This window comes from Mastomys coucha, unplaced genomic scaffold, assembly GCF_008632895.1.
Source record: "Mastomys coucha isolate ucsf_1 unplaced genomic scaffold, UCSF_Mcou_1 pScaffold14, whole genome shotgun sequence".
Lineage (NCBI taxonomy): Eukaryota > Metazoa > Chordata > Mammalia > Rodentia > Muridae > Mastomys > Mastomys coucha.
In genome coordinates, this window is record NW_022196896.1 from 72,382,747 (window position 1) to 72,399,661 (window position 16,915).

A 16,915-nucleotide genomic window follows, 5' to 3' on the forward strand; every position below is an offset into this window, starting at 1 on the left:
TTTGATGTGGAGGTTCCTGATCCACTTGGACTTGAGCTTTGTACAAGGAGATAGGAATGGATAGATTAGCATTTTTCTACATGCTAACAGCCAGTTGAGCCAGCACCATCTGTTGAAAATGCTGTCTTTTTTCTACTGCATGGTTTTAGCTCCTTTGTCAAAGATCACGTGACCATAGGTGTGTGGGTTCATTTCTGGGTACTCAATTCTGCTCCGTTGATCTACCTGCCTGTCACTGTGCCAATACCATGCAGTTTTTATCACAATTGTTCTGTAGTACAGCTTAAGGTCCAGGATTGTGATTCCACCAGAGGTTCCTTTATTGTTGAGAATAGTTTTGGCTATGCTGGGTTTTTTTGTTGTTTCAGATGAATTTGCAAATTGCTCTTTCTAAGTCTGTGAAGAATTGAGTTGGAATTTTCATGGGGATTGCATTGAATCTGTAGATTGCCTTTGGTAAGGTGGCCATTTTTACTATATTAATCCTGCCAATCCATGAGCATGGGAGATCTTTCCATCTTCTGAGATTTCTTCAATTTCCTTCTTCAGAGACTTGAAGTTCTTGTTAAAGAGATCTTTTACTTGCTTAGTTAGAGTTACCCCAAGCTATTTTATGCTATTTGTAACTATTGTGAAGGGTGTTGCTTCCCTAATTTCTTTCTCTGCCTGTTTATCCTTTGTGTAGAGGAAGGCCTCTAATTTGCTTGAGTTAATTTTATATCCAGCTATCAGTTTATCAGGTTTAGGAGCTCTCTGGTGGAATTTTTGGGGTCACTTAAGTATACTATCATATCATCAGCAAATAGTGATAATTTGACTTCTTCCTTTCCAATTCGTATCCCTTTGATCTCCTTTTGTTGTCTAATTGCTCTGGCTAGGACTTCAAGTACAATATTGAATAGGTAGGTAGAGAGTGGGCAGCCTTGCCTAGTCCCTGATTTTAGTGAGATTGCTTCAAGTTTCTCTCCATTTAGTTTGATGTTGGCTACTGTTTTTCTATATATTGCTTTTACTATGTTTAAGTATGGCCCTTGAATTCCTGATCTTTCCAAGACTTTTATCATGAAGGAATATTGAATTTTGTCAAATGCTTTCTCAGCATCCAATGAGATGATCATATCATTTTTTTCTTTGAGTTTGTTTATATAGTGAATTACGTTGATGGATTTCCATATAGTGAACCATCCCTGCATCCCTGAGATGAAGCCTACTTGATCATGATGGATGATCGTTTTGATGTCTTCTTTAATCAGTTTGCAAGAATTTTATTGAGTGTTTTTGCATCGATATTCATAAGGGAAATTGGTCTGAAGTTTTCTTTCTTCGTTGGGTCTTTGTGTGGTTTAGGTATAAGAGTAATTGTGGCTTCATAGAACGAATTGGGTAGAGTGCCTTCAGTTTCTATTTTGTTGAATAGTTTGAGGAGTATTGGTATTAGGTCTTCTTTGAAGGTTTGATAAAACTCTGCACTAAAACCATCTGGTCCTGGGCTTTTTTTGGTTGGGAGACTATTAATGACTGTTTCTATTTCCTTAGCAGATATGGGACTGTTTAGATCATTGATATGATCTTTATTTAACTTTGGTACCTGATATCTGTCTAGAAAATTGTCCATTTCATCCAGGTTTTCCAGTTTTGTTGAGTATAGGCTTTTGTAGTAGGATCTCATGATTTTTTGGATTTCCTCAGTGTCTATTGTTATGTCTCCCTTTTTATTTCTGATCTTGTTAATTAGGATACTGTCTCTGTGCCCTCTAGTTAGTCTGGCTAAGGGTTTATCTATTTTGTTGATTTTCTCAAAGAACCAGCTCCTGGTTTGATTGATTCTTTGTATAGTTCTTTTTTTTCAATTTGGTTGATTTCAGCCCTGAGTTTGATTATTTCCTCCCTTTGACTCCTCTTGGGTGAATTTGCTTCTTTTTGTTCTAGTGCTTTTGGATGTGCTGTCAAATTGCTGGTGTATGCGCACTCCAGTTTCTTTTTGGAGGCACTTAAAGCTATGAGTTTTGCTCTTAGGACTGCTTTCATTGTGTCCCATAAGTTTGGGTATGTTGTGGCTTCATTTTCATTAAACTCTAGAAAGTCTTTAATTTCTTTATTTCTTCCTTGACCAAGTTATCATTGATTAGAGTGTTGTTAAGCTTCCACATGTATGTGGCATTTTATTGTTTATGTTGTTATTGAGGAGCAGTCTTTGTCCATGGTGATCTGATAGGATACAAGGAATTATTTCAGTCTTCTTGTATCTGTTGAGGCCGGATTTGTGACCAAATATATGGTCAATTTTGGAGAAGGTACCTTGAGGTTTGAGAAGAAGGTATATCCTTTTGTTTTAGCATAAAAGTTCTATAGATATCTGTTAAATCCATCTGTTTCATAACTTTTTAGTCTCATTGTGTCCTTGTTTAGTTTCTGTTTCCATGATCTGTCCATTGCAGAGAGTGGGGTATTGAAATCTCCCACTATTATTGTGTGCGGTACAATGTGTTCTTTGGGCTTTAGTAAAGTTTCTTTTATGAATGTAGATGCCCTTTGATTTGCAACATAGAAGTTCAGAATTGAGAATTCATCTTCGTAGATCATACCTTTGATGAATATGAAGTGTCCTTTCTTATCTTTTTTGATCACTTTAGGGTGAAAGTCGATTTTATTCGATATTAGAATGGCTACTCCAGCTTTTTTCTTGGGGCCATTGGCTTAAAGAATTGTTTTCCAGGCTTTTATTCTGAGGTAGTGTCTGTCTTTGTTACTGAGGTGGATTTCCTGTATGCAACAAAATTTTGGGCCTGTTTACGTATCCAATCTGATTATATATGTCTTTTTATTGGAGAATTGAGTCCATTGATATTAATAGATATTAGGCAAAGTAATTGTTGCTTCCTGTTATTTTTGTTGTTAGAGCTGGAATTCCATTCATGTGGCTATCTTCTTTTAGTTTTGTTAGAAGATTATATTTTTGCTTTTTCAGGGATGTAGTTCCCCTCCTTGTGTTTGAGTTTTTCATTTATTACCCTTTAAAGAACTGGATTTGTGGAAATATATTATGTGCATTTGGTTTTGTCATGGAATACTTTGGTTTCTCCATCTATGGTGATTGAGAGTTTTGCTGGGTATAGTATCTGGGCTGGTATTTGTGTTCTCTTAGGGTCTGTATGACACCTGCCCAGGATCTTCTAGTTTTCATAGTCTCTGGTGAGAAGTCTGGTGTAATTCTGATAGTCCTGCTTTTATATGTTACTTGACCTTTTCCCCTTACTGCTTTTAGTATTATTTCTTTGTTTTATGCATTTGGTGTTTTGACTATCATGTGGCAGGTGGAATATCTTTTCTGGAGTTTTATAGGCGTCTTGTATGTTCATGGGCATCTCTTTCTTTAGGTTAAGGACGTTTTCTTCCATAATTTTGTTGAAGATATTTACTGGCCCATTACATTGGGAGTCTTCACTCTCTTCTATACCTATTATCCTTAGGTTTGGTCTTCTCATTGGGTCCTGGATTTCCTGAATGTTTTGGGTTAGGATCTTTTTGCATTTTGCATTTTCTTTGACCTTTGTGTCAATGTTTTCTATGGTATCTTCTGCTTCTGAGATTCTTCTCTTCTATCTCTTGTATTCTGTTGGTGATGCTTGCATCTATGTTTCCTGACTTCTTTCCTAAGTTTTCTAACTCCAGAGTTTTCTCTCTTTGTGATTTCTTAATTGTTTCTACTTTCATTTTTAGGTCCTGGATGGTTTTGCTCAATTCCTTCACCTGTTTGTGTTTTCCTGTAATTCCTTAAGGGATTTTTGTGTTTCCTCTTTAAGGGCTTCTACTTGTTTACTCATGATCTCCTGTAATTCTTTATGGGATTTTTTTTGTTTCCTTTTTAAGAGCTTGTACCTGTTTACCTGTGTTCTCCTGCATTTCTTTAATGGAGTTATTCATGTCCTTCTTAAATTCCTCTAGCACCATCGTGAGATATGAATTTAGATCCAAATCTTGCTTTTCTGGTGTTTTGGGATATCCAGGACTTGCTGTGGTGGGAGTACTAAGTTCTGATGAAGGCAAGTAGTCTTGGTTTTTGTTGGTAGGATTCTTGCATTTGCCTTTCGCTATCTGTTGATCTCTGGTGTTAGATGTTCTTGTTGTCTCTGACTAGAGCTTGTTCCTTCTGTGGGTCTGTAAGCCGTTGTCAGTACTTCTGGAAGATCAGCTCTCCTCTGGTAAATCCCAGACACAGATGGTTGTGGATCAATTGTCTGTCCTGAGTCCTGGGGTCAGAGCATATCCTGGAGACAGGATCTCCACTTATGGGAAAGGTGCAGGGCGGGCTATGGGTCTATTGTCCCTCCTAGGTGTGGTCTGAGGTAGAAATGATCCTGACCAGGCTGCCCTGCAACTTTTGAGGCCTGTGTCTCCCAGGTAGTCCTGCCTTAGAAAAATCACTGGAGAGAAAATGGCAGATCTCACCTGAGTCCCTTGGTTAAAGCACTCCTTGAAGGCAGGCTCTCCACTTGCAGGGAAGGGGCAGAGAGGGTTGTGGATCCACAGTTGTCACTTGGAGGATGAGTGGATCCTGTCCCTGCTGCCCTGTGACTTGTGAGGCCTGTACCTCCCAGCTGGTCCCTCCTGGGTATCTTGAGTTGGGGTCAGACTTCTGACAGATTTTGCAAGAAGCAGTGATAGATTTTAAGTAAAATAAACTTTTATTCTGCCAAAAAACCCTTAGGCTATTAACATTGTAGTTTTTTGAGAAAAAATTTTATCTATAAAGAAATCTATCATTGAGTATATTCTTGCATTTGGAGTTTGGTAGCAAATTGTTGTCTAAAACTATCAGTTTCTTGCAGAGATACTGCTTAGAGCAAACTTTTTAACCCTGCAATCATTGTGGCAAGAACACCTTCTTTGGACACCAATCCCAGGTATAAAGCATGAATTTTCTGATGCAAGATCTGGTGGTTTTATTTCACAAAAGATCATTCCAGTCTAGAATGCTCATAAACTGAACTGAATCAAAAAAGTTGATTGCATATTCAAACCTCTGCCTTCTCTCATTTCCCCCATGTGCAATTGGTGTGTGTTCTTGTAGTACTCAACAAAGGTGATGATGTTCCAGGTGGGAGACAAAGGTACAAGGTGTATGGCTGCAGAAGTCAGGTCTGTTCCAAATGGAAAAGCATCCTTGCCCAGGATCAAAAGAAGAATTAAATAACAAAATGTTTCAACTGTTCAATAAGATTGCTACAATTCTACCACAAGAGTGGGGGGTGGTCAAAGGTAGAAAAGAGAAAGACGTGGTAAGAAAAAAGACTGATTCCAAAGATCAACTGAAAATGTAGGCTGGGAAGAATATGATGAAACTTTGAATGGAAGAAGAAATAATAGGAGAGAACTTAATAAAATAGATATGTTAAGTGCTTAAAGGCTGAGGTAATTTTTGATTGTCTGAATACTGTAGTAGTTAAATGAAAAAGCACTCTGACATCTTGTGTCATACCTTCATGAAAACTGGCTCCTTCTATACAAGCCTTGTAAATGCTTGACTAGGGGATGAGGCTGAATTTATAGCTAGACAAGATGTGCCATTCTTCAGGATCACAGACCTCAGTAGCTTGACTAAAGAGAAAACTTGGCTGTTTTTCCTTCTGGGAAAAGAGCACTTTAAAAGTTCTATCCTCAATATTATTTGACCAAGATTGGGCTGAATTCTAAAATCATTAGATAATGAATAAATCATTCATTTAGTGTGTGGAATTGAATACCTAGTCACCATTTTGTAGGGGCAAATGATAAAACTTTATATTTAACAACAAAACAACATGAAAGATGAAAAGTGTGTGTGTGTGTGTGTGTGTGTGTGTGTGTGTGTGTGGTGTGATTAATTTTGGTGAAATTCTTTATGAACATACCCCCCAAAAATAGCGAAGTAATCATAGAATACTATATTTCACTGCTAATATCTGCTACTATCTCAGAGACCTCAGCAAAGCCTTGGGAGTGCAGAGTGAGTGTTGGCAATGAGCATTCCTGATACGAAGAACATAGATGTTATTTACTTCCTCTTTTGTACTTGCCCCTATTAATTATTTTCATAAAAAAACATGTTTCATCTTTCATCAGGAAGACCAAAATAAATTAGTTTTTTTTAGAAAGGTGGTTTAATGTGGCAGACCTGTTAACTCTGGAGCCAGACTGTCCCCAGGAATCAAAAGGATATTTGGCCATTGCTACCTTTAAGATATGGTTTTGTTTTTTGTTTTTTTTTTTTGTTTCAATTGAGACTGAGTCTGAGATTTTAATTCCACCTTGATGTTTATTTCTTTTCAGAAAGAATTATCAGCTACTTTATAGAATGCATTTTCAGGAATGTAGAGCTAAATAATAAGGTAGATTTTGTTTTGTTTTATTGTAAAATGGCATTTGTTAATTCAAAATAACAGGTAATTTTCAACTTAATGTTCTCTTCTGCTCCTTTTCCCTCTCCTTCCTTTGTCTCTCCCACCTTTCTTTCTTAGATAGGATCTCCATGTATCTCAGGATGAATCTCCATGTACCTCAGGCTAGCTGCAAACTTACTGCATTAGATACTTTTCTCACAAAATACCTAACAAAAGCAACTCAAAGAAAGAGTTTCTTTTACTCCCATTTTGAGACTACAGTCCCTCATGGAAGGGAAGACATGGAGGCTGCAGCAGCATGACAGGTAGAATGATCAAGTTGCACCCTTAGTCAGGAAGCAGACAGGGACTAAGGAGCTGGTGCTAAGCCCATTTTCTCTGTTGTTCCTTTTGTGTGGAATCAGGTGCTTCCTGGAAGGGTGTGAGTTTGGAGATCTTCAACACCAGTTCAATCTGTTTAGAAATGTCCTTACAGACAAATCCAGAAGTTTGTTTTCTAGGTGGTTGTAAATCCTGTCAAGGTGTCATTGGCAGGAATCATCTTGCTGAAACTACAGGAGAACGGCATCACCTCCAGCAGCAACAAAAGGCAGTCAGCTTTCTTCTTATTCAAGGAAGAGAACTGCAAACTGGCCTGAGCAGGAACATTAACTTTAAAATTAATAAAGGGTGCTCATTTTTATGAGCGTCTATATCCAAAGTGATAAATAATAAGCATTTTCCACTGTAACCTTGAGGAAATTCAATGTGCACTGTCTAGTGGTTACACCCTGCCAGTTTTCCATAACCTTTCCCCTTGGCATCTTCCTTCTTATAATTCTGATTTTAAATTTTGTTTGGCTTTGGTTTAGTGCTGACAAAAAAGTTTGGTTCTAACATCCTTGGGATCTTTATACCCTCGAGCCATTTCATAAAGAAGTTCAGTTTGAAAGTTAGACAATCATAATAACTAAGCAATAGCTAATTTAGAGACTTCAAGTGTTCTGACAAACTACAAAAGCACACGGTGCTGAGCACTGCGTGTGATGTTTGGAAAGAGACAGCTGCGGAGACTCACGTATTTTAAAGTATCCCTCCAATATTGAATACACTTTGTAGTGATAATTTGTTTTCTGTGTAGTAACTTTGACCTGTCCTACATAGGGAACACAGATCTAAATGAAGAAATAACTCAGATCTTCAGGAAATGGTTTTAGTCAGGCAATGAGGACAAGGTTGCAAAGGAACTCTTACTGAGAGAGGGAATACTGGGCTGTAACTCTGAGAACCCAGGAGTTGGCTCTCTAAAGGCAGACACTTCTCAGCATGGAGTTTAGTGAGAAGGGGGTTAAAAGTCCTTTTGAAAACTAGTAGAGGAAAACTAGTAGAGCAGCTAAAAGAACATACTCTCCAGTGTTTTGCAGACTGGTGTTTATAATGTTGATTTCTCTAGCCAGGTACTTACTTTCTTTGGTCCTATCCTTAAGAAGAGTTGTTAATTGAAAAAGATCTGCTGTTTTACTTCTGCATTAAAATGCCCAGTATTTGCAGGGATATGATGGATTAAATTCATAACTTCTTTATTCTTAAGTGCTGGTTATCATACTGATACAAATCCTCATGCAAATGGCATTGCTTAATTACCCATAATTATTCATGCATTATTTAAGATTATTTACAGAAAAAACTACTAGTCTTCAGATAAGTGTTTTTGTTGTAATTTTCTTCTTTTCTTTCAACTTTTTTTCTTTCCTTTTGAGTTAGGGTTCTACGTACCACAAGCTTTCCTTTAACAAGCTATATACCTGCAGATGATGGGAAACTTCCCATTTTCCTTACTCTGTCTCCTGGGTTCTGGGACTGCATGTGTGTGTCACCACATCTATTTTTATGGTGCACGTTAGATAAGGAGTCAATAAGATGAACTCCGCACTCAGCCTCTCTGATAGAGTAATTTCAATGTGTGCTTACTTATTTTGATAAAGGGGAAAGCAAGCAAGGAAAAAACACATGAGCCAAATTCAAGCGATCTAAACATGGTGGCAGGAAAATCACCTGATATCTCTGACCTTCGCATTGCCTTATGTTCCAAACAAAGGAGTTTGGTTAGAATACAATGATCTAGAAACTGTATCTGTTGGAAATATTGGGAGGTTGCATCTTTCTTAATGGAACAAGTATGAGAAAAGATTCACTTATAAAATCTTTGGTGAGGAATTTCCATTACCATATCTCGGTCTCTTCAAATTACAGCCAAATATGATGGAATGTTTAAGAAACGTTTTTTTTTTTTTTTCCTGTCTTCTTTCCCTAGTCCATTTTAACCCCTGTGCACTGCCGTGAGTTCTAACACCTAAGTCTTTTCTCCTATTGTAATTGAGTAGCGAGAGTGTCCTGGAAAAGAGAAAAGAGTAAGAAAGGGGACTGAAATGGATTTAGGTCCCTCTGCCCACCTCTTGGCCCTGGCTTGGACTAGAGCATGTTCCAAAGCACATCGATATTGTATGCACCCTAGCCGTGTAAACTGCTTTATGTCTTTTTCCTTTATTTTCACATCCAAACTAGAATTGGGTCAGCTAAATTTTAAGGATTATCTTCCCAGAAACGTTCTCAGTGGTCCTCTCATGCTCAAGGTTCTCTCTCACAAGGGTATGTCCTTATTCTTTTCCCAGTCAGAAGTTTACCAGGCTCATTAACAATGGTTCCCTGTGTTTCCTCCCAACTCCACACAACTTCTGTTCTGAAGTCTGAGGTAAGCATAGAAAGATTGCTAATAAGTAGAATGTGGCTGTCGAGAAAATTGTCCTATTTCTTTTGGAGAGGGTAGTGTTGGAGTAGGGGGATGTAGGGTTGAGGGTCTAGAGTCCGCTCCATCGCAGGGCACAGGCACTTGGGGAGGCAAGACATGGGAATTTTGACAGCATACTGTCACTGGGCGGGCAGTAGGGAAGCTAGGGGACTTCCCTACTCTGGGGGTGCTAGACAGCTGTACTGGACAGCTGGCGCTGGCTTGGGGCTCTCCAGGCCTGCGATAAGACCTGGTGGTCTGGTTCTCAGGCTCTTGAACATCCAGGTGCGGTTGGAAGCTGAGGAAGCACTGAAAACAGAGTGGCAGCCGAGGGTTGGATCTAACCCAGGGCCAGGGCAGGGCGGAGATAAAGGGATCTTTGGCTGGTCTCATGGGAGAGTCCTTGGCTTGAGCTTGGCTTGGGCTGGGGTCCTGGCTAGAAGCACAGAGAGGCTTTCTATGGGAGATTACACAGTGGCTCTGTAGACAAAGGCCATCTCCATGTCTCCCCACCGCAGATCCTGAAGAAAAGAGGCAGTGCATGGCTTTAAGTCATTTATTGTCATGACAGAAAGTGGATGTGTAAAACCATAACCCCCTTCTCAGGGTGGCCCTGAGATGAAATACCTTTTACAGGGAGGAATGTCTGAGAAGGAAAGCTTATTGGCTAAGTAAGCCCTTCAGGCCTTTAGGTACCTCATTAAAATGGAGATCAGGCTTGAGTCTATGTGACCATAGGTCCATATCCTCTACCTGTGGAGGGAGGGGCTTGGGGCATTGCTCTTATGTGATTGATGACCACAACTCATGACAGAGGCCTGGTACCCAGGAGCAGGCAAAACTCCTACTGTCCCTTCATGGTCCCCGGAGCTTTTAGCCTTAGCTCAACCAGGGACCATTATACCTTTCACGGTCCCACAGGGGAAGGGATAATGTGCCAAGATTCAGACCAAGTTTAAAAGAGAACGAGAGAGAGAGAGAGAGAGAGAGAGAGAGAGAGAGAGAGAGAGAGAGAGAGAGAGAGAGAGAGAGAGAGAATATCTAGTCCCTGCACCTGCATTTCATGATTGAGGCCTGGGAGGGCCCAACTCACTTATATTTATGCCCTTCCTGTGTCACTTTCTCTTTTGTTAAACCTCAGAGGTGTTTTAAATTCTTAAGGAACAGCATCTCTGGGAGGAGGTTTTAAAAGTGGAGCTGTGGGAGCGGGGCGGGGCCGGTGTTTTCGCTCCGTCCGAAATAAGAATGGGCAGCTTCTCTTCTAGCAACCGGTTTCTTTCTCTCTGCACTCCCTAACCTCTCCAGGTCTGCCTTTAAAAGCAGGACAGTTCTGCATTACTGCAGAAAACCCCCTCCAGCGTCCCTAGTGCGCGCTCAGAGCCAGAGTTTTCTTCTGGCCGAGAGGGGGAGCCCCGCGATCCTAGCCCCAGCAACTGGGAGTCCCGACCCAGCCCCTGCCGTCGCCGCCACCAGTTTGGGCTTCAGCGGATTAGAAGGAGGGAGAGGGCCAGAGCCCTAGGGTCCGGAGCCCAGTGCCTTTCGAACCTGCACAAAGTTTCCCAGTGGGATACGAACAAGCGATCGTGGGCCACGGTTCCTGGAGCTCCTGTGCCTGCCCCAGCCCAGCGACCGCATCCCTCTACAAGCCAGGGTAGGAAGCGGGACCGTCCCTGGCCCGGCTGGCTACGGCCAGGTGGCTCGGAACTAGGAAAGCGCGGTTAGTGGGAGGGTGACGAGGGCGCCGGGCTGCGGCCGCCCTGGGTTGCGCAGATCCGGACCCCGAGGGCACAGGGAGTCGGCGGGCACTGAAAGAGGCTGGGACCTGTTGCTGCAGGCGAGGGCAGCGAGGGAGGAAGATGGGGCCACACGGGGACACCAGCCCTGCGCCTTCCCGCCGCATCCTCCCCTCGACCCAAGGAGGAACTTCACCTGGGTGCGGCGGGGGCTCGCAGGCGCCGGGAGCAAGCTGATGGGGGGGACACTGGACCATCCCGCTGCGGGTGCATGGAACAGAGGCTGCCCAGCAAGAGGCATCGCTGGGTCAACAAGGCGACCCGAGAGCCAACTTCCTCCAGCTTGGTCTCGCTTTGTTTGGGTCGCTGTAAAAATGTGGGCAGCGGGCGGGAGTGGCGGCAAGGAGCTTGTGACTGGGCCGCAGATACTTTAAAGCCCTACGTGGGTAGGGCCCCCGCTCTCGGGCTGTGTCCGTGCTCCTGCCCTTTGGCTAGGCGGGTCAGATGCCCGCTTCTGCGGGCGTTATGTTAGTGGGACTCGGCTTGGCAAGCCTGCTTGCTCTGGTCCACCTCTCGGTGGTGGCGGAGAAGACAGCCCAGCTGGCTCTCTATCCTGGGGCCGCTGGGCTGATTTCCCTGTTTGCAGGAGGGAACTCTGGGCAGTCTAGTTTTCTTGGAATGTGTTTACAATGTAGAATGGGACTTGAACAGGAAGCTGGACGCTGCAGCTAGAAATAGCGTGCCAAGGTAGAGTGAGGAAGATAGAGCTGCTGTTGGGGAAACTCTCAAGTGTGGGCTGACAGTCAAGGAACACCCCCACCCCCCACCCCCTACCCACCCCCACCTCCAGTTCCCCACCTCCCGTGTTAGTTTTTCTTGATGGAGCTTGTCTTTGTTTGTAAATAGACATGTACATGCGTTATTTCAGTCTGTTAGTGTGACAACATAATATCAATTAGGAAGATTTAATAGCTGTATTGTGCCTGCTTTTAAAAATGCTGCACCAACATTTAAGAATGAAAACTTTCTAGACTATTTCAATTCTAGCTACTCTTATTAATTCTAGGACTTGAAGAGGACAGGATACCGATGATTTTATGTAGTCCATATGGCTGAACAGGTCGTAAAAGAGCACGAATTAGAAAACCCAGTAAATAATGAGAGGTGCGAAATCCTAAAAGGAATTGGATTTGTTTCAGATTTGCAACTCGCCTGCTTGCTCTGCCAGTCTTTCCCTTCTTCTTCTTCATAAACAAATAGCTAGAAGTTGCTAGAAAACCCATCGATTGGGAGAGTTCAGACGCTGGTGTCTGCAAGCTTTTCTACAAAGAACCGTGAGGCTAAGGTACCGTACCGCTCCATCGCATAGTTAAACTCTCTCCTTGAGCTGTCCAGGAGCATTTTCCAAGTTTTTAAGACTGACAAGAAAAGAATAGAAGAATCTGGCAGGCGGCCAAACTAGACTGAACTCAGCAGCCAGGCCTGAAAGAGACTGGGGAAGTTGCGGAGCATAATTTGAATGGCTTGGTGGTGGTACTGGGGCTTAAATAGGGGGTTTCTTTTGAAATGAAAACTTTAAATGACTAAGAGTCTTTTTGGAAAACAAAAAACAAAAACAATTGACTAAGCATAGAATACAGTTGAGTATCAAGGAGAGTTAGGAAGGCCTAGAGGGAAGTGGGACCCTTCACAACCTTGCTCTGAAAGAGCAACGCTTTGCATGGGCTTCCACTGTTACCAGGTCGCCTCCAGATGCACTTCTTACCCGCAACTTCAGCCCCTCGGCCTTGACCTTTCTTCTTTGTTTTCATGACCAGTAAGAACCAAAGACCAGCACTGAGCAGATGGTTTCCCACCTAAATTGGTTAATTCAATTATTTTCAGATAGCTTGGATTTGGGATCATAGAAATAAAGGGGGAAATTCATCTAGAATTTCTTTATTGTATTACAGAAGTGACCCCATAATAAACGAATCTTCCTCTTTTACCTGAAGAAGGATGAATCAGGGTGCAAACTTACGGCCTCTTTCTCAATTCCAGGCAAGCCAGACACTCTCAGCCTCATCTGCAATTCAGACCCTTTTCTGTATTATCTTCTGTTTCCTGTGTCCCTCATTTTGTTCCTTAGCGAGGTGGATGAGGTGGGCATGGGAGGTAATGGTAAAAAAAAATGTGGTTCATATTCCTTCTGAATGTTGGAGTTTGAGGTTTTAAATGTCACTCTTCTCTCTGAGATTGACTTTATGAATCACTCTGTGCAAAGTGTCTTTCTTTACTGTGACTTTAGTTTTTCCACTTGCAAAATAAACTTTCCTTTACACAACCCCAAGGTCACTAAAGAGATGAAGTGATGTGAAAAGCTTTTTTAAAGGTCATGACTTTTCTCACTGAGTTTATGAGAATAAAATTGAGTTGTTTGTATCTGTTATACATACACAATAATATTTTTTAACTTTTATTTGTAGCTATAGTTTAATCATGAATTTTTATTTTTTTACATTTTTAATGTCTTTGAGATTTCATACCAAAGTACTACTCCCCATCGGTATCATTTCTACTCCTCCCTTTCTGATTTAACACCTCCTGTTCTTTTCCTACAACCTCTCAAATTGATCTCTTCATATCACACACACACACACACACACACACACACACGCACACACACATCAAATAAGAAAAATCTTATTACTTTCATTTACTGTTACTGGTATGTTTAGGATGACCACTTGGGATAAAGTAACCTGTGTCAGGGATCCAGTCCCTGGAGGAAACTGTTCTTTCATCTCTCAAAGCCACTGATTGGCTGTAGCTCTTCATGGAGGGATGGGGCCTTGTGAAGGATGCATATCCACATTGTCACGTCAGCTAGTATTGTCATTATTTTGATCTTGCTAGGTGACTTTGTTGTTGAGATTTCATGAGTGAGGTTTTTCTGTCGTGTCTGAGTTCCCTATCTAACAGTAGTCGTCTTTGTCCTTCTTCTTCTAACACTATTTTCCCTGAGCTTTAGGTGCATGAATTATGCTGTAGATGTATTTGGGTCTGGATCCCTCATGCCTTTTAGAATCAGAACTTCGAACAATTTAATCTGTTGAAAAAAAAAACCTTCTTGGAGAGAGCTACTGTTATCAAAGGGGCAAGTGTGAAAGCTGCAAGTCAGGAGCCAGGGCTAAGACGGTGCAGTGTCTCAGGCCCAGGAGTGTACAGTATTTCAAGCCTAGGAGTGTGAAATGACTCAGGTCTAGGAGTGTTCAATATACCAGTTTGAGGAGTGTGCAGTATCTCAGGCATAGGAGTGTGAAATGTCTCAGGCCAGGGAGTGTGCAATATCTCAGGCCTAGAAGTATGCAATGTCTAGGGCCAGCTTGGTTTTCAGATTTTCATTGCTGGGTATGCTGAGTGATATTTTATTATGTTAAAGCCTTGGTTATTTTGTTAAGCAAAAGAGAATAACTCATTGGTTTTTGCTTATCTTTATATTCAAAACTAGTGTATTTCAAAGCCTAGCTTATATTTTTCTTTGTGAAATGTTAATAAGCATGTTTGCAAAATTGGGTTTATTTAATTGTTTATTAGTTTGCATATTTATTTTTGGTGCTTTTGAGGTAGTGCCTCATTCTTATCCCAGAATACCTGGTAACTCACTATTTACGTAGCCAAGGCTGTAGAAACTGGAACAAGAGGCAACCCACCAGCCTCATTCCATCTTTTGAGTTCAGGAATTCCAGGCATGAGCCTCCTTGCTAGCCCGCCTTTCTTAGAAGCAACATATGAGAGACTAAAAAACATTTGTAATGTAGAAACTAACTAGTGATAACCACAACAATTTCTATATGGATTCTGTGCTAGACTTTTGGAGCCACTGAAGGGTTGACTCATTTAGTATTTGTTATGTGCCGAATATGAGCCTTGGTTCTCTGACAAGATTTTAGCACTGAGCTCAGCTTTGCTGATCTGCATGTGTTTTCATTTATTGTCTGTATGAACATCTATAATCTGTGAATTTGTTAGTAGGTGATAGGTGATACTTGTGAAATATTTATTTTTTAGTTTAGCTAATAGATAATATGTCAACAGTAAAACTTATTACCTGTTTTTAGGTTCCTGTCTTAGTCAGGAAAATAAGACAATTTGACACAGAAAACAGAATAAACATGATAAATGTTTTAAAGGCAAAAGCTCTGTAAAATGTTTAGTAATAGGTCTTTGTTATTAGGTTTCACATTATCACAAATAATGGATGTATCAAAAGCAAGTATATATAGACTAAAGTAGTCCAAATTGTAGATAGAGTAGTTGGGAAAATGCATACTTTTGGTTTAACTACCAAGTGAGTATTTAAGGATATATTAAGTTAATTTTAATGTAAAAAGTATGACTTTTTTTGTCTTTTAAAATCTTTTTATCCTCTGTAGAATGGAAATGATGTCTTTTTGATGTAAATTTTACTTAGCTGACTGATTTGCTTATGATTCTAGTTGCAATATTGTATGTTGTCTTCTAAAACCTCTAGTGGACAGAAAAATTATTACTTTGAACATAATAATGAATTCATGGTAGTTACAGAACCAGTTGCATGGAATCCGTGAGCCCTGGTCCCTAAATGAATGAAAGGCTGGTGGATCTAAAAGTGTTTGTGTTAATGCATTTATAGATCAGGAAGCTTATGTTTGTTGCTATGGGATACTAAATATATTCAAATTGGAGGAAGAAAAATGGCATGAACTTTTAACATATCAATTGCTCTGCTTCCAAACAGCAGATACTAAATTGAATCATACCTTTATTTTTAAAGAGAATAACTGAACATTATTCTTTCTAAGTAGGCCTTTCTGCTTTCACAGTGCTATCTGCTAATTTTGTGTTTGTGTTGTGCTTAGGAAATGGCTTTATACACTCTTGTGATGCTAACCATGCATGATTTCTGATTTTTAAATAACACAGTTAATTGGCTCACCTATTGTGTAGGAGAATAAATGCCGATTTTCTGTTTTCATTGAAGTGGTATATTGTAGTAATTTTGAAATTGTTTTCAAAGGCCCAATATTCTATGCTTAGAATAATTTAGAAAGACTGCTTCATCTCACATGATTTGAATAAGTGATGAGCTCAAGTGGCACCTGGATCTCCAGTGTTCTGTACTATGTTGCAAAGATTAAAAAAAAGTTTAAGAGCTTGAGTAACTTTATATTTATTTTCTAGTGTTCACCTGAGAAAGCACATAGGTATAACAATACTAGTCTTTCTTTTCACCTTTTTGTTGGGTGATAACATTACATAAACATACCTGTGTATGTGCCATCGGACAAAAGGGGTTTAGACTAGATCACATAAGCTTCCATTTCTTAGGTGCCTACACTTCCTCCTGTGTGTGCATTTCTAATTATGAGATATGTATGTTCTTGAATATTTCTGTATTTGTGCTGTATATGTCTTTCTGTAGGAGTGAAGAAACTTCAGTTAATTTTGTTTTCTCAAATGAGAATTGAACCTCTAAGTCTTGTGAATCCTCAGCAAGCACTTTATAGCTGGAGAATACTCCCACACCTAATGCATGTATATATGTATGTATGTATATATGCATATTGAGACAAAGGCTTACTATGAAACCATAGTTGGACTGGAACTCTATGTGGACCAAAAGTTGGCCTTAAACTTACAGAAATCTGCCTACCTCTGCCTTCTGAGTGCTAGGATAAAAGGCCTCCAACACCACATCCAGCACTAATTGGTATTTCTAACAATATTTATTTATTTAATCTCTGTGTATTTATATGTGACTACATGACTCTATGTGTACAGCATGTGTGCAGTTACCCTTAGAGACATGAGGGTGTCAGATGGCCTGGAACTGGAGTTTCAGGCAATTATGACAAGAAAACTGAACTCAGATTCCCGACAAGAGCAGCAACTGTTCCTAACTACTCATCCTTCTTTATAGCTTCTGAATTAATATTATGGAATCTAGTTTTAATACTCAATTCAAAAATATATGTGTGTGTGTGTGACAGAGAGAGAGAGAGAGAGAGAGAGAG

At 40.5% G+C, this 16,915-nt stretch overlaps 1 protein-coding gene across 2 annotated transcripts in view; it reads left to right on the forward strand.

The window, feature by feature from the left end:
- Nucleotides 1-10,441: 10,441 nt before the first annotated feature.
- Gulp1 (GULP PTB domain containing engulfment adaptor 1) overlaps nucleotides 10,442-16,915 on the forward strand; it is a 256,656-nt gene continuing 250,182 nt past the window's right edge. Inside the window, exon 1 of one of the 2 annotated variants that reach the window (XM_031367384.1) lies at nucleotides 10,442-10,798. The gene's annotated coding sequence lies outside the window, so the exon portion shown is untranslated. The remainder of the gene's footprint in view (nucleotides 10,799-16,915) is intronic. The other variant, XM_031367385.1, reaches the window with a different exon arrangement.